This window comes from Lissotriton helveticus, chromosome 12 (assembly GCF_964261635.1).
Source record: "Lissotriton helveticus chromosome 12, aLisHel1.1, whole genome shotgun sequence".
NCBI classification, from domain to species: domain Eukaryota; kingdom Metazoa; phylum Chordata; class Amphibia; order Caudata; family Salamandridae; genus Lissotriton; species Lissotriton helveticus.
The window spans coordinates 181,019,594-181,042,422 of NC_136073.1; positions in this window are offsets into that span (position 1 = coordinate 181,019,594).

Here is a 22,829-nt window from a genome sequence, read left to right on the forward strand (position 1 = left end):
GCACCTATGACTTTACCTTACTTTAGGCATTATAACAAAGGAAATCATGATTTGAGCTGGAAAGTAAATGCCACCAAAACACTGTGCTGTGTTTGCATCTCTTTTGTGAACCAAATCTGGAGCAAAGTGTTCATAAATGTGGGACTGAATGTACTGTGCCCTCCACAGGGCTTGGTCGCCCCACTCACTGCTGCCGCTCCTGCCTGCCTTTGCCGCCTCCTGCCTGCAGATTCCTTCGCTCGCTGCTCCTGGGAATTTCCCGCTGCTCCTGGGAATTTCCCGCTGCCCGCTGCTTCTTGGAATTTCCCGCCGCTGCCTCCCTGCGGCCCCGCCCCCCTGTGATTCCATTCGCCGCCCCGCTCCCGCCACCCATCTGCTCCTCTCTCTCGGCTCCTTACTTATGACGCCCCCAGAGCGACCGCGCAGCGGACGCGCGCAGCGGGAGCGCCGATTGAGCGCAGAAGGTGCGCCAAAGGTAAGCCCGTCTGTGCCCGTCCGCGCCTGGCCCGCGCCCAGCGCCAGGAGCCTGGCCCTCCCCGCCGAGGCAAGACGACCCGACTGACCTACGACGCCGCCACTCTCAACGCACTCAATGCCGGCCGGACCCACGCCTGCTGCCGAGCCACCCCGAGACGCACCCACGGACCCTTCACCTGCTGCACCTGCAAGTTCACCTTCCTCCGAACCTGCCCCGCACCCACCAAGACAAACACCAGCAGCAACCACCTCAAGTGCATTCTGATCAACACCCGCTCCGTCCACAGACACGCCGTGGAACTCTGGAACCTCCTCGACGCTACATCACCGGACGTCGCCTTCCTCACGGAAACCTGGATGAACGCCTCCTCTGCACCCGACATCGCCATCGCCATCCCGGACGGGTACAAGATCATCAGGAGGGACCGCATCAACCAGACCGGAGGTGGCATCGCCATCGTCCACAGGAACACCATCCGCATCACGACCGACGCCAACGACTCCTTCGCCGCAGTCGAACATCTCCACTTCCAGATTCACACCGACCCTAAGATGACCCTCAGAGGCACCCTCGTCTACAGACCCCCGGGACCACGCACACAATTCAGCGAAGACATCACAGACTTCATCAGCCCGCACGCCCTCCCCTCCACTGACTACATCCTCCTCGAGGACCTCAACTTCCACCTGGAGAACAACAAGGACCGCAACACCACCGCCCTGCTGGATAACCTCGCCAACCTCGGACTCAAGCAACTGGTCAACACCCCCACCCACTATGCCGGCCACACGCTTGATCCCGTCTTCTCTTCCAGCAAGTACATCACCTTCAGCCATGCCACCGGACTCCACTGGACCGACCACAGCTGCGTCCACTTCAGCTTCAAAAGATCCACGACCCACCACCACCCGCAACAGGTACCTCACAGGAATTGGAGCAAGATCACCGCAGACCAGCTCACCACCTCCCTCTGCCAGAGCCCACCCGCCAACACAACGGACCCCAACGAAGCAGCCCGCAACTTCACACAGTGGCTGACCGCCTGCGCCGACGACCTCGCGCCACTAAAGAACCCTCCCAGCAGACCCAGAAGCAAGAAGGCATCCTGGTTCACCGACGACCTCAAGGACTCCAAGAAGACCTGCCGCACCCTCGAGAAAGCCTGGCTCCTCGACCGGACCACCGACAACATGACCGCCCTCAAACACGCTACCCGCAAGCACCACCAGCTCATCCGCACCACCAAGAAGAAATCCCTGAAGGAACGACTGGACAACAACGCCCACGACAGCAAAGAGCTCTTCACTATCGTCAAGGAGTTCTCCAACCCCAGCACCGGCACCAACGACATCACTCCGTCACAAGACCTCTGCGACTCCCTCGCCTCGTTCTTCCACCGCAAGATCGCCGACATCCACAACAGCTTCGGCGCCCCACCCACGCACCCAACTGTCGAACCGACGTCCCCCACCGCCACCCTTCGCACCTGGACCACGGTGACCACCGAAGACACAGCCCGCACGATGAACACCATCCACTCTGGATCACCGACCGACCCCTGCCCACACCACGTCTTCAACAAGGCCGACTCCACCATCGCACCCCAACTCCGGAACATCATCAACACCTCCTTCAACACCGCCACCTTCCCGGAGAGCTGGAAGCACGCCGAGATCAGCGCCCTCCTGAAGAAACCTACAGCGGACCCCACCGATCTCAAAAACTTCCGCCCCATCTCGCTCCTCCCTTTTCCTGCTAAAGTCATCGAGAAGATCGTCAACAGACAGCTGACCGCCTTCCTCGAGACTAACGGATCCCTCGACCCCTCGCAGTCCGGCTTCAGAGCCAACCACAGCACCGAGACCGCCCCCATCGCAGCCACCGACGACATCCGGACCCTGCTCGACAAGGGGGAAACAGTGGCCCTCATCCTCCTGGACCTCTCCGCTGCGTTCGACACAGTCTGCCACCGCACCCTAGTCCAGCGCCTCAGCAACATCGGTATCCAAGAGAAGGCACTGGAGTGGATCATCTCGTTCCTCGCCGGAAGAACACAAAGAGTCCGCCTCCCCCCGTTTCGCTCCGAGGCCACCGAAGTCATCTGCGGCGTACCGCAAGGATCTTCACTCAGCCCCACCTTCTTCAACATCTACATGAAACCTCTCACAGCCATCGCACGCCAGCACAACCTCAACATCATCTCTTACGCCGACGACACCCAGCTGATCCTCTCCCTCACCAGAGACCCCGACACCGCCAGAACCTGCCTACACGAAGGGATGAAAGACGTCGCTGAGTGGATGAAGGACAGCCACCTGAAACTGAACTCGGACAAGACGGAAGTCCTCATCCTGGGATCTTCGCCCTCCGCCTGGGACGACTCCTGGTGGCCCCCAGCCCTGGGCACCGCACCCAAGCCAACTGACCATGCACGCAACCTGGGCTTCATCCTGGACCCCTCCCTCTCGATGACCAGACAAGTCAACGCCGTCTCCTCATCGTGCTTCAACACCATGCGTATGCTTCGCAAGATCTTCCGCTGGATCCCGACCGAGACCAGGAAGACTATCACCCAGGCACTCGTCACCAGCCGACTGGACTACGGAAACGCCCTCTAGGCCGGAACCACAGCCAAGCTACAGAAAAGACTCCAGCGCATCCAGAACACCTCCGCCCGACTCATCCTGGATGTCCCCCGACGCAGCCACATCTCCAGCCACCTGAGGAACCTGCACTGGCTCCCCGTCGACAAGAGGATCACGTTCCGGCTCCTCACCCACGCACACAAGTCTCTCCACGACCTGGGCCCCAAGTACCTCAACAACCGCCTGACCTTCTACACGCCCACCCGCCAGCTACGGTCCACCAGCCTCGCCCTCGCAGCCGTACCACGCATCCGAAGAGCCACCGCCGGAGGAAGATCCTTCTCTTACCTGGCTGCCAAGACTTGGAACTCCCTCCCCATCCACCTTCGGCTGACCCAGGACCATCTCGCCTTCAGGAAACAACTCAAGACCTGGCTGTTCGAGCAGTAGCATACCCCTCCCCCAAGCGCCTTGAGACCCTCCCGGGTGAGTAGTGCGCTATACAAATGGAATGATTGATTGATTGATTGATTGATTGAAATAGTTCGTGGAGGCACCAGATATTTAGGCATAACCCTCTTGCTAGATCCATTTCAGGTTAAGTTCACTAATTTGCAAGAATATTTAGTCCTTTTCACAATCACTATTTCTTCATTTTTCTAAAGCCTTGAAGTAATCTTTCCACCCTCTTAATTTTCTATTTATAACACCTTAGGTGTCTGTATCACTCAATAGAAACTCGTAATTTATCAATATATTCATTCATTTACTACTTTTCATACCACTAAACACAAATTGGGTCTCCATCACCATGAACATTGTTCTTTCCTCAGGGTTGGCCTCTGGATGTTGGTTCACCCACAGGGCTAGTCGAGTGACATTGCACAACCTCTGACCCACCCTTTGTCCCTACATTGGTGCCTAGAAAGCCTATGTTTTGCTGCTTAAATGCTAAATATGGACACCATGTAGGGTCACCAGGGGTTTCAGCTGCGACTGGCTTACCTCTTCTGAACTCTGGCACTGAGTATGAGGCCCCTTGCCACATGAGAAAGTAACAAACTTGCAAAACAATTATTTACTGTTGCAAGTGGAGTGGACAACAGTAAAAAATGTATTTGGGCCTATTCACAAACTACATTTTGTAGTAAATTATATAGTATTAGAATAGTACTAAAAATGTGTTACAAAATGCTATACACAAACATAAGCCAAGAGGTTCTGCCATAGTTTTGCCAATCTTTTTTTTGTGGAGCTCTCAAACTCAACTGCATAGTCTCCACCCATGTCAGTTTACATTTTAGTAGAAAATGTGGATGGATGGGGAGTGGCTAGAAAAAAGTGGAGAGGATTAGGAAGGTGTAAGGAGAGTTTAGACAGGGTCAGGGAGGGGTGTGGGTGGTGCATGTGATGGAGCAAGGATTCAAGAAAACAAAACTTGCTCGGAGAAATCCCTCATTAACTTTTGCTAACAGTTAAAAGCTGTAAAATGAGACAAAACTAATATACACCAGACACAAGCAAAGTGGCCTAAGACTACATTTGGCCGAACCTGACATCATTCCTACATATAAGGGCAGGTTCGGCCAAATGTAGTCTTAGGGCACTTTGTCAAGGGACTAACTACTCAGGGGTATGCATCTTTTCTGATGAAATCATACTATTTTCCGATATAACTTTAGAACATTATCAGGCACTATGCCGAGCACAATGTTTCCTGCAGAAGAGTACGGTGGAGTTTCTTACCACATATTGCGGTCTTCCCACATCAGACTCGCTAACACCAACACAGTCTGTTCAGAGGTTTCCGAAGGCACTAGGCCGAGTGGAGTCTGTTCTAGTAACACCTCTTGTTCTTTAATAGTCTTTTCATTACTCCATGATTTATATCTGTATAATCTGTATAGAACACTTGTATGAATAAGATCATTTTTGATAGAACAACAAGACTGTTTAACAGTATGCACTTTTGAATGACAATAGGCACGTTACAAAATGGATGCCGTATATAATCGGGTCTGTCCTGTGGCTACAGTACTCTGGTAAAATCACGGATTGTAGCCCCTTTATATGTTTGATTTAATTTCATAGGTGGGACATTCTATCCACTTTGGGAATCTATGTATGACGTAATACAAATTTTCACTACAAATGTTATTTTTGTATGTTTTAATACATTTGAGTGTATCAGTGAACACTGTAAAATGGATGCCATGTTGCCGCAGTAATACATGTAATTTGTAGTCCCCCCTTGATTTCCATATCTCCTATGTATTGCCAGCCCATTCCCACAAAACACTGTGTGACCAAGCTTGCTGTGCAAGCGAAACGTGTAACCTGGATTAAAACCAACTTCTGGTGTTTGCATATACCTCCAAGTATTCGCTTTATTTGTTTACCTGGAACTTTTATGTTTGGCGCGCTCCACCAACCATCAGCGATCCACTGCAGAGTGTGGGGGAAGGCAGAAGGAGCAATAACTTAGAAACATATATATATATATGAAAGATGATGAGACTGAAACAAAAACAATAATCAATTTAACGGATGTAACACTTACAAAAGCAGAACAGCAAATCTTGGCACTGGGACTCTCCTTTTGCCCAGAATCCAATTTTAATTATGCAAACACTAGAATAGATGTGTATCGTTTCATAAGACAATTAAAGCTAAAAAAATATCATGCGCTAAACAAAAAAGATAAACATCAACAAGATAAAGACAATCCAGGAGAAATCAGAGCCACAAACAAAGTATGTAGAGGTGTTTATAGAGCACAATAGACTAGAAACCAGACTATTCAGAAAAGAAACGGCTGGGAACTCGGTTTTACATTCAACAAGTTCTCACCTGCGACATCTGATTAATAGTATCCCCTGGGGAAATGCTGAGAATTAAAACAATCTGCAGTTACCCCATAGATTTACAGAGACAGCAGCAAGAAAGTAAAACAAGATTCTTAGCAAAAGGATACAACAGTGCCACTATAAACACAGCTATAAACAAAACCAAGAACCTAGAAAAGGAGGTATTACGTAGATCGAAGTCTACAGATTCTGACAAAGAAAAGAAACTTGCTCCACTTGTGAATAATTACAACATACAATAGACAAAACAAAACCAGCAAAAATATTGTCCAACGCAATTGGCCGTCAGTACTTAATGGCCCGAACATAGGCAATACTCTACCTAAGTCCTTGGGCATCACATACAGGAGGGCACCATCCATGGGTGGGAGTTTAGTAAAAGGCAGTCCTGAGGTCATAGTAAAATCTAACTGGCTAACACAAAGGAAGGGGTTCATGAAATGCTCCTCTTGTAAAGCTTGCCAATATGGGGTCACCAAAAAAAATACAAGACGCCATTCTTTGGCCGGGAACGGGAAATCACCCAAGCCTTGCACTGCAAAACTGACTTTGCCATTTATATCTTGGAGTGCACATGTAATCTGAGATATGTAGGGAGCACGAAGCTCCCGGCAAATAAACGGATCCTCCAACACCTTAGGGCAATATCAAATAGAGACCCCACCTACCCCGTGGCCAGACATTTTAAAAAGGATCACAAAACTGACCTAAAACATCTGTCCTATTACCTCATAGATTCTGTCCCAATCAATAGACAGGGAGGGGATATAGAAGGTGCCCTACGCAGGCTGGAAACAAGATATATCCTAAATCTTGACAGCAAAAATCTGGGAGGTCTTAACACCATGGAAGATCTTTACACACCTATTTTTTCTGACCTGTTTTTGTTGGCTTTAGGACTCTGAGTACTTTATCACTGCTGATCAGTTCTAAAATGTATATGATCTCTGTCTAAATTGTGATTGGGATTGGTTATCCATGATTGGCATATTTGAGTTACTGGTAATACCCTAGTAAAGTGCACTGTGTGTTCCCATGGCCTGTAAATAAAATGTTAATAGTGGGCCTGCAGCACTGATTGTGCCACCCACATGATTAGCCCCACAACCACGTCTCTGGCCAGCCACTGCAGTGTGTGTGTGGGCAATTTAAACTGCCATATCGACCTGGCAGGGGCACCCACTTGTGAGGGCCGAACTTTCCCTTTTTTACATGTAAGGCACCCCTAAGGTAGGCCCACTGTAGCCCCATGGGCTGGATGCAGTGTATGTGAAAGATAGGACATACACTGGTGTGTAGTCCTGATAGTACTAATTTCGTTTTTCACTATTGCAAGGACTATCTCTCTCCATAGGTTATCATTGGAGCTGCCTTGTAACCTCTTGCAAGTGTACCTTCCAATTGGTAAGAGATAGCGAATTGGATTTTGGGGTCCGTGAACTCTTAATTAAAAAATACATCTTTTAGTGAAGTTGGTTTTAAATAGTGTGTTTGAAAATGTTGCTTTTAGAAAGTGAAGTACAAGTAATAGGGGTGGGCTCTAAAACACGCAGCTAGATTGGGCCAGTTAATTTGAAGAAAATAAGTACCTAGCTTACCTTTTATGTGCTGTCAACTATTTAACAGACTAGGACCAAAATCATGCATTAGATGATCCCATCATTTAATCATTTGTATTTTTCTTTGTTAGTTTTGTTTCATTAACACATTGCATGAGAACAAGGAGGACAACACTTGATGATTTACACCAATTTTCAAATGAGTGAAAAAAGCAGGAAAACAACATATACAAATGTGACACATTTAACATATGATTACATAGAAAAAATGATTCAATGTAATAACAAATAGACGGAAACACATACAAATCAATTAATACTGCTGCCAGTCAGCAAAAGGACATTAAATGCGGTTATTCAGTGTATAAAATTCTCTGGGAACCAACCAACTGGGATATTTTCATATTAAGCAAAGAAGAACAGACATTATTAATACAAATGTATTCAATTGCTGTATTATTCAACAAAATAACTGGTCCCTGATGCCAAATAAAGCCAACACGTTTCGAAGCCCTTTGAAATTAGAGGGCTTCTCTTCAGGGCTGTGACTGGATTCTGTTTTTTAATTCGGTAGGGCTCATTAGTAAGCATGGGCGGATTTCATGGATCCACGATCCGCGGATTTGCGTATTGTTGATCCGCAAAATCCGCGGATCTGCGGATTTGCGTTTTTTTTTTTTATTCCGGATTGCGCTCGTGAAATTCAAGGATGCAAAGGCCTCTATCCAGCATCACAGCTGATTTTCGACGGTAGATTTGGGAAGAAAGCACACCTGCCCAGCCTCGACAATGCTCACGATTGTTTTTGGCCTGGTTTATGCATCACTGAATTTGAGCTTCAACTGTCCATGTTACATGCGAGCACACATGCCTCTGGTGTGTATAAAAGGTCAGAGACCGATCAGAGCAGCAGATGAAGAGAAAGAAGCTCCTGGCCACAGGAACAGCCAGGGGATTGCGCTCGTGAAAGTCAAGGATGCAAAGGCCTCTTTCCAGCATCACAGCTGATTTTCGATGGTAGATTTGGGAAGAAAGCACACCTGCCCAGCCTCGACAATGCTCACGATTGTTTTTGGGCTGATTTATGCATCACTGAATTTGAGCTTCAACTGTCCATCATAGTGGGTAAATGGCGGGAAGACGGTTCACACCGCAAGTGTGTGGGCGGGGCCAAACAGACGGGCCTTACATGCGAGCACACATGCCTCTGGTGTGTATAAAAGGTCAGAGACCGATCAGAGCAGCAGACGAAGAGAAAGAAGCTCCTGGTCACAGGAACAGCCAGGGGATTGCGCTCGTGAAAGTCAAGGATGCAAAGGCCTCTATCAAAGGCCTCTATCCAGCATCACAGCTGATTTTCGACGGTAGATTTGGGAAGAAAGCACACCTGCCCAGCCTCGACAATGCTCACGATTGTTTTTGGGCTGATTTATGCATCACTGAATTTGAGCTTCAACTGTCCATCATAGTGGGTAAATGGCGGGAAGACGGTTCACACCGCAAGTGTGTGGGCGGGGCCAAACAGACGGGCCTTACATGCGAGCACACATGCCTCTGGTGTGTATAAAAGGTCAGAGACCGATCAGAGCAGCAGATGAAGAGAAAGAAGCTCCTGGTCACAGGAACAGCCAGGGGATTGCGCTCGTGAAAGTCAAGGATGCAAAGGCCTCTATCCAGCATCACAGCTGATTTTTGACGGTAGATTTGGGAAGAAAGCACACCTGCCCAGCCTCGACAATGCTCACGATTGTTTTTGGGCTGATGAATGCGTCACTGAATTTGAGCTTCAACTAGGGCACATGCTTTATTGATATCTGTAAGTGCTTCCTGTTGAGGTTTAATTTTTGTGACAGGACCATCGTGCCAGAATGAACCCTGCCCTTCATATCCCTTGAGTGAGCTGTCCATCATCCTGTAACTATTTTAGGATGGCGCCGGCAAGCTGCCAGCCCAATCCTGAAATAGTTACTAAGTTAGCTTCAACAGGAAGCACTAATAGATAAAATAAAGCAGGTGCTCGAGCACCAGCTTGAAGCTTGAAGGCTTGAACTTTTGCCCCCTGGATCCGCCGCTCGCGGATTTGCGGATTTTTGGTAAATTCGGGGGAGTTCGCGGATCGCGAATTTACCGAAAATCCGCAAAATCCGCCCATGCTTACTCATTAGCTTTGTAGTGGGCCCATTCGCGTTGCAGACCTCTTCGTGGTATTTTCACCAATGTTAGAGATGCTTTTAATTCAGCCAGAAGTTGTTTTAAAGGCTGGGGATTTATTCCTTAATTTCAAAACTGAACCTGCACTGGAGGGGCTTTTAGAAAGTGAGCATTTTACTTACTTTACCATTCTGTGACACTGCCTGCCTGTGGAATCCATGTCTGGTTTAGACTGAGAGTTCGGCTGTTTGCCCATTCACTCTAGACAGTCCTACAAAGGGAGCTGAGGTGTGCCTTGCATATCCTGATGGCCCATCACCAGGCTGATGCGTCTTCCTGAGCCAGAGTGGTGGGAGGAGTTGTCACTGACACCTGAATAGGGATGAGCCTGTTTTCACACAAGGCTGTCTCCACCCCCTGTAGTGTGTCTGGAGCCAGGTCAGGGAAAGGCAGGGTCTTGCGCACTACAAAGACTCTCCTTTGAAGTTTGCCTACATCAAAGGCAGAAACTAGTATTAGTACTGGAGCTGTGACACCATAACATCAGGACACTTCTGGAGACTAAGAGTAGATTCTGCCAAGAAGTGATGGAGACGCTGTAGGAAGGGAACTGCCACTCTACTTGCTGTGTTGTGCTGGCCTGCTGCTTGCTGCTTCTGTCTTTGACAATGAAAGGACTGGACTTTGCTTTCTTCACCCTGCTCACCAAGGTTCTCCAAGGGCTTTTGTGTTTTTGCCTCCTGTTGGAAGTCTCAGGGAGATCAAAGACTTCATCTGCATCTTCTTGCCAGCACTGGGACTCATCTGCAGTGAGTCCTGCGTTGCCATATGGTGCCAAAACAGTCCTGGGCTGTTGGAATTTAGTGGTTGTGCTGTAACTCCAACAAAAGCAACCCCGAAGCTGTCAGCGACGTCGCTGCCTGCACTGAAGCCGTGGTCACTGCTCGTGTGAAGCATGACTTATCCACCGTGACCTCACCGACGACGCTTCACACCATCATTGACGGTGCTGCCTCTACCATGGCTGGGGGCACCACTCATGAAAAGCACACCGCATCGTTCTGTCTCACATCACATCCCCTGGTTTGCCAGCGACATCAATATTGACTGTGACTTAGACCAATGACACAGCTGCCAGCACCGGTCATGAAGAGCATGACACATCGCCCCCAGCTCACACTACAGACCTGGGTCTACTGAAGACAGCAGTTCTGTGATGACACCACACTGCTGCCTGCACCGAAGCTGTGGTCACCGCTCGTGAAGGGCACAATACATTGACTGCGATGACATCACAGCCCTGACGCCTGCTGATGCCAGCATTCCTGACTTCAACATCAAGCAGATCGATCTGCAGCTGCTATTTGTCCAGTGTTAAGTGCCTTGTTTTTCTAGTGTGTACACAAAGCACCTATTCTTATTTTGATCAGTGTCATACTGTACCAGAATTTCAAACTTGCTCAGCTCCAGAAGCAAACCTTGGCTGCTAGACCTTGCCACCTAGGAAGAGCCAACCGTACAAAGACAACAGCATGCACCAGACCTGCTGACCAACACCAAAAACCTGAGAAGTCAAATATGCCCATGGACCATTCAATAAATATCTCTCCAGACCATAAACAGCACAAAAAATGCTGCAACGCCCCAATCCCACACAAGGCAATCACCTGGCACAATGGTCCCTCTTTGCCCAAACCATCACACACGTTATCACAGTATTCACCCAACTTCACCCCCCCTTCACCACCAAACGAACTGAGAAAGGTTACACAAATACTGAAAACTTTCTGGAACCTGCACAACAGAGTGACACTCTGTAGTCATTAACTTGAGTCGCAATGGCCAGATAATATAGAAAGGTCACAGGTTCAAAAACCATTAGAAGATGAAGGTATAAATTTGAACTGTTCAAATTCTGGTTCCCTGAAGGTGGTTTTCTAATGCTGACTCTAGATCAGGGAACCAGACATGCTAGTAGTTATATTTCTCCTGTGATTAATGAAAAAAATAGAGTAGGTCCGGAAACAAGATGGCAGATCCCTGGTGACTGGGGGTAAGCATAAGCAGAGTCTTGGTGAACAAGTGGTCAAAGGAAAAATAAACATTGGTAAAGTCAACATGTCTCGACAGGGGCGCTAGAAATATGGGTGCGAGAGTGGCTGCCACACCCCCAAAATAACCTTACAGGAGTTCACACGGCAAATCAACAATAGAGAGACTGATAAATGTTGCTTTAACTTGACCATTCGCTGTTAGTTCAAAGTAGAGGTCAAGTGTTAGGCAATGTCCTCTGACAAACTGCTAATTTTTTTAACGTATACATTGATGTTTAATTTTCCTTTCCTTAATTTTGTACTTGAAATATTTTAATGTGAACTAATTGACGATCTTGCTTGGTATAGAAGGTATAACAAGTGTATGTTAGGAGGACGGAGGCAACTATTTTATCGTAGTTCAAAGGGGAAGTAAACTCCAAGGCTGCTGGAGAAAGCTCAACTGCATTTCATGAATACAAGGCAGTCCTGCCTGTTGAAGTGTCTGAGCTGAACAAGCGCATGACCTCCCAAATGACTCAAGTTCCTCTTTGGTATTATTATTTACCAATTGGAAAAGACTTGGTAAATTAAAATAAACAGTAGCGTGGAGCGTTTTTTTAAGTATATATTTAAAAAAATTGCACTTCTGGTTTGCGATTCAACGGGTTAGCAGTGGCGGGGGAGAAGCATGTAATGGAGAGCAAAAGTGGATGGGGAGAAGCACAGAAATGAGATACACCAACATAGAGGGAGAGGGGTTGAAGAAGCAGACTGGCAAAAGAACAGCACAGAGCTTCTGGATGAGAGAGAACAACATGGAGCGGGCGATGGGGAGGGAAGAGAGGCAAGCACACAAGAGAAACAACAACTGGAATTCACACACATTCAAGGAGCTATTTAGCAAAAAGAAATCAGCACCCTGGCAAAAGGAAGCCTGAACTTCCTGCAATGCCTGAGATGAGAGAATGGCAGGGCAGGGAAAACAGGCAAACAACAAGAAAGGAAACCAGAAAAACATATAGTACTTCAATCATGTTGGGAGTAGTTGATGGGCACAAATTAAGTTGAATCAATCTGTGCTTGGTACTTGCTCCTCAGTATGGACAGGATATGTTGTTTGCAGTTTGCTGGTCAGTTAGAAGGCTGCAAAGAAGAAGGGACTGATGCCAACAAATGGTAAGCCACAAGCTGGCCCCAAGCCCTTTTTTGCAAACAACAGAGTCTCGCAAGTGAGATGCATGCGCTAGCGCATGCACTCACAGGCTTGATGCTAAAAAGTAGGACATGTGAGTTTTACATGTCATGGTAGTGAAAAACTCCTACATTCATTTTTCACTATTGTGAGGCCTACCTCTCCCATATACTAGCATTGAGTTACCTTTTTACATTTAATAATTGCTCACTTTTGATAGGGAGCATGCCGCAGTTTCATGATTAGACTCAAATTAATGGGAATTTAAATTCCTCATTAATGGTAATGTTGGATTTTAAGTCTCAATTCTTGAAATGATACTCTAACAATGTTGCCATTTTTCTGCCTCTGCCAGTGTCCTGAATCACATGACTGTGAATGGTTCTGCTTTTGGGGCTTGTGTAATACTCCCAGACAGTGAAACAAAGGGGACTGTGTATAGGCAGGATGGGACATCCTGCCAGGATTGCTGGGGCAAAGCTGTTGCAGGCCCTACTTACATTTGAAAAGGGCTTGCCTTCAGTACACACAAAGGTTCCTAATGGTAGTCTATTGTCACCCCAGGCAGCTTGAATCCTGGAAGGAGGAAGGGATGTGGGGGTAGCCCAAGATTCCCCCCAATCAAAGGCTGGCACCAGGTATAACTATTAGACCCTCAGAGTGCTTTTTCATTACACTCCTGGACTTGTGGAAGACTTCAAGCAGCCTTTTTCCCCAGAGGTCTTCCTTGCTGCTTCAGGCCTGCTTTGCTCACCAGAGGACTGCCCTGCTGCCTGAGGGCTGCCTAGCTGCTTGAAGGGGAAGTGGCCCATCTACTTCAACCTAGGACCACCAGAGTGACTCCAAAGGTGAGTTGGCTGGCCTACTGTGTTTTCTACAGTGACACAATAAGATCCATAGACATTGAACCCTACACCTGGCATCTACTGGAGTGAGACCTAACCCCCCAAGTGGTACTCCCAGGTCCATGACCCTTTTAAATGTTGTTAGAGGTGCTGCTCCTTCATAACCCGAGAATTTGGGGCATAGAAAATTTTTCACCAAAAAGTGAAAACCGACAGAAGACTGAGACTTACCTGCCAGCCGATCCACCCAAGGTGCCTCCCAGGCAGTATGACGTCATCATAGCTAGCTCCCCCTACATACTTCTCTGCAGCAGCAAATCCTGTTCAGTGGGGCCTCTGGGAAAAGGTATCCTGCCTCCTGGAACCCTTGCACTCTATAGCCTATAGTTTTGTCTTACCAGAGATTTTAAACATGCAAAAAAGTGACAAAGGTACAAATCTTCACCGTAATTTGCAGCCAGCATCCCCCTGACGACAATGCCTCCTCTTCAGACACCATCTGCTGCCTTGCCCAGCTTAACTCTACATTCACAGTAATTTTTCTCCAAAATGTCTTCTAAGGCTAAATGTAAGCTTAGACTGGGCCTAGTCCACCTCATGTATCCGACCCGCAGTCCATCATGGTCAGTCTAAACTTTTGACTTTGTCCTAGTTTCGAGTGACTGGATACCAGTAGTTGCCACTTTGATCTTTTAGGCAAAATTTTGCACTAACAAGTTTAAAAAATTCATAACTTTGGTTTTACTGATTGGATATAATTTCTAATGGTGTCATTTTATATATTTGTTTTTTCTCTTTTGTTCTAAATTGATGTGGGAGTTTTCTTGGTTTGTGTTTTCACTTTAATACTGTTTGGGTGCTTTAAAAATACTTTACGCTTGCTTCTAAATTAGGCTTGACTACTTCTGTGCCAAGCTACCTGAGGGTTAAGCACAAGTTAGTTTAGTGACTTCTGTTGTTCACTCTGACAAGCATTTTGTGGTTGCTGTTTGAGTAGGGATACCAGTTAATGATTTGTGTAACACTAAAATCCCCAAAATGATCTTATATCAAATTCAGGTTTTTTCTAAATTTTCCTTAGTGTTTGAGCTACCTATTTTTTCTTAATTTCCATATTTAAATAGCCTCACATCTGTTTTGTTACATTTCCATTTTTAGATTAACTGCTGAGAAGGAATTAGACACAGTAAAGAGGATGCTGTATTGCAAAATTGAAAACAGAATTGAGGAAGAACCACTGCCTCTAATTCTTCCTCTTGTCCATACCAAATCCGTCAATCCAGACACCAACCTGGATGCTGTAAAAGAAGCTCAACAAGATATTTCTCAACATAATGCTTAATAGAAGAATTCAAGCTAAGACATATTTAACATGACTTTTTGCACAGATAAGCAAAACAGTTCATCCCAAAACAAGATATCCAGAATCAATTAATACAATGGTGCAGTTCAATGCTCATTAGCTGAATCCTGGTAATCAAATTACTGAAGTTAACTACACATTCATTTTAGTGGTCATAGATAAGAAAAACTATCCAAGAATACTTGTGTTACTAATTTATAATCTACAAACGTATGTGCCTCCACTCACACCTAACCACGGTTGACCATATCAATGAAAAACAATTCTTGCTACACATAGTTTCTCTATGGTACATAGCTTACTCCTAAATTCTGGTCTGCTTTAATGAATATTCTGAGTGAACTCTTGTGAATCCACTCACAGTCTAATGGTCAAACTGAAAGAATATACCAAGCAATACAAAATATCTCCATTGCTTTGTAACAGATTGCCAACTTCATTGGAGTACGTGAATTCCATTTTCATAACTTGTATTCAATAATTCACTACACCATTCTTATCACCATTTAACTGTTCCTTGGAATTTCACCCTTGGATGCGGCCCACTCATGATGAACCATGTAGTCCAGTACCCCCAGTCAAAGTCCTTAAGTTGACAATTCACAAAGTTATTCTAAAATTTTAGGCAGGGCATAGTGTCTGTTGAAGGAAATACCACCTGCTGCTTGGGGTCTGTGGATAAGTGCTAAACAGCTCCCAGGTGAAGACTCCTTGCTCTGGACACCGATCAGAAGAATGAAAAACTGGTATCAAAGGCTAACAGCACTGACTGAGCTTTAATGTTCAAGCGATCATAAAACGTGATAAGTTACGGACTGCCTTGCACTATATTTACTATGATGATACGTTAAAGGAGGACCAGTGTACAACAAAATACCTTAGTGAAGAAGTGGATTCAGTTGATTAGACCATAATTTGCAAGGCCACCAGGGTCGAGGTTATGTTTCCTTAGCTATGAAGAATTTGGCCAGTTTGCAGAGAGAACTGGAAGATACCTAGAGTGAGGTGTTCATTATGTATTCTTAGGAGATAGAGCTATAAGGCCAAGCTATTCGATGGTGGGGGACTGGTTAATATCATGTTTCTAGAAGGTAAAAGAAAGCAGGCATATGGAGCTCCACGCGCCTAATCATGATTTTGCACTTTAAGTGCTAGCACAATTCTGCCTTCCTGCAGCAAATCTGATTTATTTTGTGCCTGAATATGATTCATGCCTATTGTGCAGTTTTGCACCTAAATGTGATTTGTGCTCCCAAATTTTATTTCATGTTTATGTTGTACCAGGGGTGATTTTGTTCATCTCAATGTTCTGTCATCAAATATCAATTCATGAAGATTAAGAGGTTTTGCTTCTAACTGTTATAGGTGAATGCCCTATTCATAGCCATATGGGCCCTATATGACCTTGAACCCATTATTTGTAACTTATGTTATTTTCAAAAGTACATTGCAGTGCAATGACTGTGATTTGTCTTTATTGTTTATTGCTGAGAGGAGGCACATAGGTGTCAGTACTCTCTGCCATATGAGGTACTGCCGCATTAGACCTGACTCAGAGCCAAATGTTTAATTGAATGTGCCTGCTTTTTAAATGTTTTTGTTTTCACTTGCACTTGTGTAAATACAACTTGAACCATAGAAAGGACTGCTGTCCTCTGCGGTCATAGAGTTTGTAGGTCAGTATTCTAACTGTCCTGGTATGCCTATTCATGGTGGCAGCAGCAAGGGAGTGAGGCTGAGAGGGGGCACATAGGTGTAGTACTCTCTGGCATTTAAGTTACTGCAGCATTGGATATGACTCAGAGCCATATATTAATTAAATGTGCTTACTTTTTAACTGCATTTTAACCTCGTTTTCGTTTTCACTTGCACTTGTGTAAATACTATTTGAACCACAGAGAGGAACACGGTCCTCTACGGTCATAGAGTCTGTAGGTCGCCGTTCTAGCTGTCATGGCCCGCCTATTCATGGCAGAAGCAGCATGGACGTGCCCGACCGGGACCAGGGGCCAGGAACTCTGCCCAAATCCCCAAAGATCATCCAAAACTCCTGAGGTATAATGCAGGCGAATTACTGCAGATTAGGCCCGTCCCCTGTCCCCAATGTGTGCTCATTCCCTCAAGCCGGACAGTGCCATAGGAGTCGGAAAGTTCTGCCTTCAATGCAATTTTACCATCGATAGGTGGTAAAATAACAACAATAGTCTCACACATAACAGCAAAGGGAAGAATGCACAATGGAAAATGGGACTAATTAACAGCAGGTCCTTCCAAGGCCACAAAGAGATTGTGCTCGTACTAGAGGAAGAATCTCTTGATGTACTGTTCTAACATAGACCTGGCTTAAAGATAGTTTGATGCCTGATATTGTCATGACCTTCCCCCACTCTATGGAATTAGTAGACAAGCCCGGTTGGGAAGGCAAGGAGGGGTGGCCGTCATATATAAAGAAGAGTTTTGTTGCTCTGTCACACCCCTGATAGCCATTAACTGCAACACTCTGCAATTCAGAATCAAACTTTCCTCTACAGCTCTTTCTCCAGAATTCTAATTTACAGGCCTCTAGTGCCATGTAGTGCGTTCGTAGATACTCTCCCTGATCTCCTAACCAGTACTATTTTAGGGAAAGGAGTTGTCACCACGGTAGGTGGCTTCGATATTCACCTTGATGAAATTAACAACCCATCCACCAGCAGACTCCTATTAGACCTGGAACCCATGCAACTTATCCAGCTTGTGGGTTCCGCCACACATGAGAAAGGGCATATTCTGGTAATACCCTAGTAAAGTGCACTGTGTGTTCCCATGGCCTGTAAATAAAATGTTAATAGTGGGCCTGCAGCACTGATTGTGCCACCCACATGATTAGCCCCACAACCACGTCTCCGGCCTACCACTGCAGTGTGTGTGTGGGCAATTTAAACTGCCATATCGACCTGGCAGGGGCACCCACTTGTGAGGGCCGAACTTTCCCTTTTTTTACATGTAAGGCACCCCTAAGGTAGGCCCACTGTAGCCCCATGGGCTGGATGCAGTGTATGTGAAAGATAGGACATACACTGGTGTGTAGTCCTGATAGTACTAATTTCGTTTTTCACTATTGCAAGGACTATCTCTCTCCATAGGTTATCATTGGAGCTGCCTTGTAACCTCTTGCAAGTGTACCTTCCAATTGGGACGCTATCTTTGTAAATTACTGCAGCGCTTTGGACGGAGCTCTCTTCATCATTTTTAAAACCCCTCCTACCTCTTGCGGAACCCGCTCCGCGGGTCCCGCTTCGTGTGGGGTGTTTCACCGGATCATCAGGAACTCGGACTGTGTCCCACCAAAGGTGAGTGACAGGCGGGGCTGCGAGCGAGTGCAGGCGCTGTGTAGGGACTACCGTTCCCAGGAGCGCTTGCCAGCCCCAATCTTGAACACCTGGGCCGCTCTCCCTGTCTGCTCCTCCCCTTCCCCTGTGCTTAAGACTCGTGCGCTTGGGGCTGCATTTGGGACGCTATCTTTGTAAATTACTGCAGCGCTTTGGACGGAGCTCTCTTCATCATTTTTAAAACCCCTCCTACCTCTTGCGGAACCCGCTCCGCGGGTCCCGCTTCGTGTGGGGTGTTTCACCGGATCATCAGGAACTCGGACTGTGTCCCACCAAAGGCGAGTGACAGGCGGGGCTGCGAGCGAGCGAGTGCAGGCGCTGTGTAGGGACTACCGTTCCCAGGAGCGCTTGCCAGTCCCAATCTTGAACACCTGGGCCGCTCTCCCTGTCTGCTCCTCCCCTTCCCGTATAGACTTATAAATAGATACAGCCACTCCCGCTGCGCGGAAGCGCGCGGAAGCGCCGGGAGAAGCCCGGGACAAGGGCGGGACCGTCTGTGGCCGTCAGTGGCCGAAGGTGGCTGGGCTGGGACACCCGACTAACATTTACAGTTCTGGTATTGCCGAAAACCATTTGTCTAGCAATTGTACCCTGATCTGTTACTATATTGTTAGGTAGTAGCGGGGTTCGATATATGGCTTGTTCTACAAGCACTTCCACCCTGCTGCCTTCTATGGGCGAGGTGGAGACAGCCGTCATGGGCCCCCTAGATACATATTTCAAACGGCTGCCCCAGGATATTGATAGGGAGATTGCCTTGGCAGAAAGACGTGTTGGGCGTAGGCTGTCGATAGAGCTTATGAAAACCCCTCTCGAGAAACACCAAGGCCAAAGTTTCCCTTCATTGGTTACCCCGTTATCATCTATTGTACTACCGGCTACACATGATATTTCGCATGATTTATCTTTGTCTAATGAGTCACTGGGTACTTTTCCCTTAGACATAGTAGCTACTACTTTGCCCGCAGAGCACTTAAATGCTTCCAGCCAATCATCTAATGGGCAAAAAGTAACACTAAAAGTCTGTGCCCAAGCACAAGCTATAAAATCCAAACCCTGTCCAAAAAGGAAAAGGGGTGCCACTGTTAAAAAATGTCAAGCCCCAAAACCCGCAAGGAAGTATAGGAAGTTGGGCACTAAAACACCCCCAAGCCATGTCCCTGTACAGAATTCCATTGGATTAACAACGGGAGAGGGAGAAGCTGTCCCAGTAGGTGTAGACACCATAATATTGGTGTCCCCTACGACACCAGTATCATCAGGTGTAGATCCTATTACTATAGCATCCCCTGGGCCACTAACATCTAACCCTGAATTTCTTTTGGAGTTGGAAAAATTAATTTGTTCCCTCTTAAACCCCTTTGAGTTTAGACTTAAAAAGCTAGCAGAACAACTGGACCATCTAGAACAGGCTAGCTTAGACAATTTTTTTTCCATAAAATCTCTAATTTAGTCTTGCAATAAAATGGGAGAGAATGGGAAAAACCAACAGATAGCCGAGCGAGATGCAGGTGCCACGTTGGTTGATTTACAACCTCCAATTGCGAGTGGTGCATCTACTCAGCGGAGTAACGGGCAGAGCAGTAAGAACATTGCTGAGCCATCGTCTACTGTAAGTAATAGCAATTGCGGGAAAACTAAGCCTAATAGCACTGCAGCTAAAGGTAGAAAGGAAAGTCCAAAAAACTCTGCCACTATCGCTAATAAAAAATATTCCACCCTTGCCAACTACTTCGGAAACAAGTCATGGCACATTGTCAGGTAATGTTAAAACCCACTGTAATAATGGTGTCGGAACAAGTGTGCCGCTTGCCCCCCAGATAGTAAGTAGGGGTGGCCCTGTAAGGGATGGAAATACCATAGCTGATGGAAATAATGCTATTACAGCATTGCAAAATGTTGCCCCACCGTGCCTTGTTGCCCCAGAACGTTGCCAACCAATATCACATGTGACTAAATTTCCGACTAGGATACCCCCGGTACAACTCACCCCTGATTCCTAACCCTATGTGGCTATTCTCACCAATGTTCCACCCTTATTGGAAGGTCAAAGAGAAACCTATGACATGCTAAAAAACAAAGCCATGCATTGGCTACGGGTCAATAGACCTTTGCCAGGGGGAGTGGATGGTCTGATTATTGGGGTTAGAAGGGTCAATTGGATAGGGAATACCTTGAAAAAACAGGGGGGCAAGTGTATTATAATTAACTTCCAAGACCCAAGGGTAGTAGGGTTAATTACGAGACCTGGTTGGAATATTAGTATTGGTGGGATTGGTGTTGTGGATCTCACCTTCTTTTATCCAAGACCGGTGGCCACTTATTCTGGGGGGAGTAATGAGCCATTGAGAACTAGTCTCCCTCCCTGGGTAGAGGCTAGCCCCTTTTCTGCCCCTATCCCACGACCAAACGACAGTTATAAACAGGTATATAACTCCTATAATGGGCTAGGGTATATGAGGTGGGGATGTTGACGGAAACCAGTTGAACAAATAGATTTTGGGGAAAAAATGGCCAGGGGAAGTATCCTGGAGGCAACACTGGCATTCAATGGGGATGTAATGTGTAATTTAGATGAAGTGGTTACCGACATGGAATGTGGAAATATGAGGGGGGGCACTATGGCATGTCTGGAAGATTGGGGGGGTGAACTCAGACTTCCATTAAGTATTGGTACAAATGATGGTAAAGATGTTAGCTGTGTAGATATTGTTCCAGGAGAGGGCGGTGATTGTGAGAGCTTGACCAATTCACCGGCTATGGTAGTTACCGAAAGGGGAACCTGTAAAGGCGACACCATGGGGAGGTTTCTTTCATGGAATATAGCGGGGCTGGGCACTAGACTGTTGTCACAACACTGGATAGATTTTGTTAATGGGTTTGAAATGTGCCTATTTCAAGAGACGTGGGCTTGTGATCCAATTTACCTCCCAGGTTATTTAAATTTTTGTATACCAGCGAGTAGAGGTCCTAGGGGCAGACCTATGGGAGGTCTAACAGCCTGGATCAAGCAAAATTCAAAAGTTAAAATAAAAGTGATTGACCTAGGCTGTAAGGATATACAATTATTAAGGTTATCACTAGGAAAGGGGGGTGTGATAGATATTTATAACATTTATGCTAGGGGTACATGTGTTGGGAACTCCCCCACCCTAGAAGCTCTATCCACCTTCCTAGAATCACAGTCACTGGGAAATAGAGTGGTTGTGGCTGGTGACCTCAACAGGACATTTGAGCCTCTAGAAAACACGGAACATCCGATAGGACAGGAGGAAGATGCCCAATGGGGTGTCCCAAACCTAAATCTTATACCAGTGAAGCGGTGGACAAAAGATATATTGTTGTTGAATGCGACCAAGGAGGAAATTGCACATTCGATAATGGCCATAATAAAAGTAGGATTGACTATGTCATCTGTAGTCTCGAGTTATGGTGTGGCGTGGGCGATTTGGAAATTAAGGGTAGATTAGAAAGCGATCATAATCCCCTTTGTGTTACCCATTCATGGTGGAGGGCCGCGCCTGACAACCCAGAGTCATGTAGCGAGATTGTACCTGTTATGGCTAATGACTCAAGAAGGGTGAAATGGCCAAATGTGCTGGCCAATCTGGCCTCCTTGGATCACATTAACTTGGAGGTGGATAATGCTATCGCCGCCATGGAAACAGTAAACCCTGTAATACCGGGTTCCTCTTTAATAACAGACATACATGACACATTCTTTTCTTTGATAAAACCGCATTTTATTAAATTAGTTAAGGCAAATAGAAAAGCACCTATCAAATTGGCGAGGTGGTTTAATAAGCAGTGCAGGTTAACTAGATTGGAGTTGGGTAGGGCAATCAAAAGTAGAGATAAGGCTTTGATTAGTATTGCCAGGAAACAATACAATGATAACATCCGTAAGGCTAAGAAGCAGTGGGATGAGGAGCATTGGGAGGAGTTACTCGAGGCTTCTGGGTTAAGAGATTCCAGACTTTTTGGGAAAATCGTGAAATGGGGCAGAGGTGGTACCCCAAACAACCCAGACAACAATGTTAATGAGGCATCATGGGTCGAGTATTTCAAACCCCAGTATGCAGAGAATAGGGACACAATGGCCATAGAACCTATCCCAGTGGTATTTTGCAAGGGAGATTTATTCTCAAATAAAGAAGCTGAACTTGTAATTTCAACACTGCAAGGGGGGAAAGCTCCGGGGTTAGATGGAATTCCCTCAGATATATTTAAACACGATAAGGTTCGGTGGGCAAGGTATGTTACTGTGCTGGGAAATGCCCTCGCTAAAGGCTAAAATCCCAGATATATGGAAGGGGGCAATAATAATACCGATCTTTAAGAAAGGCGATCGGTCACTCCCGGCAAATTATAGACCGATAAGT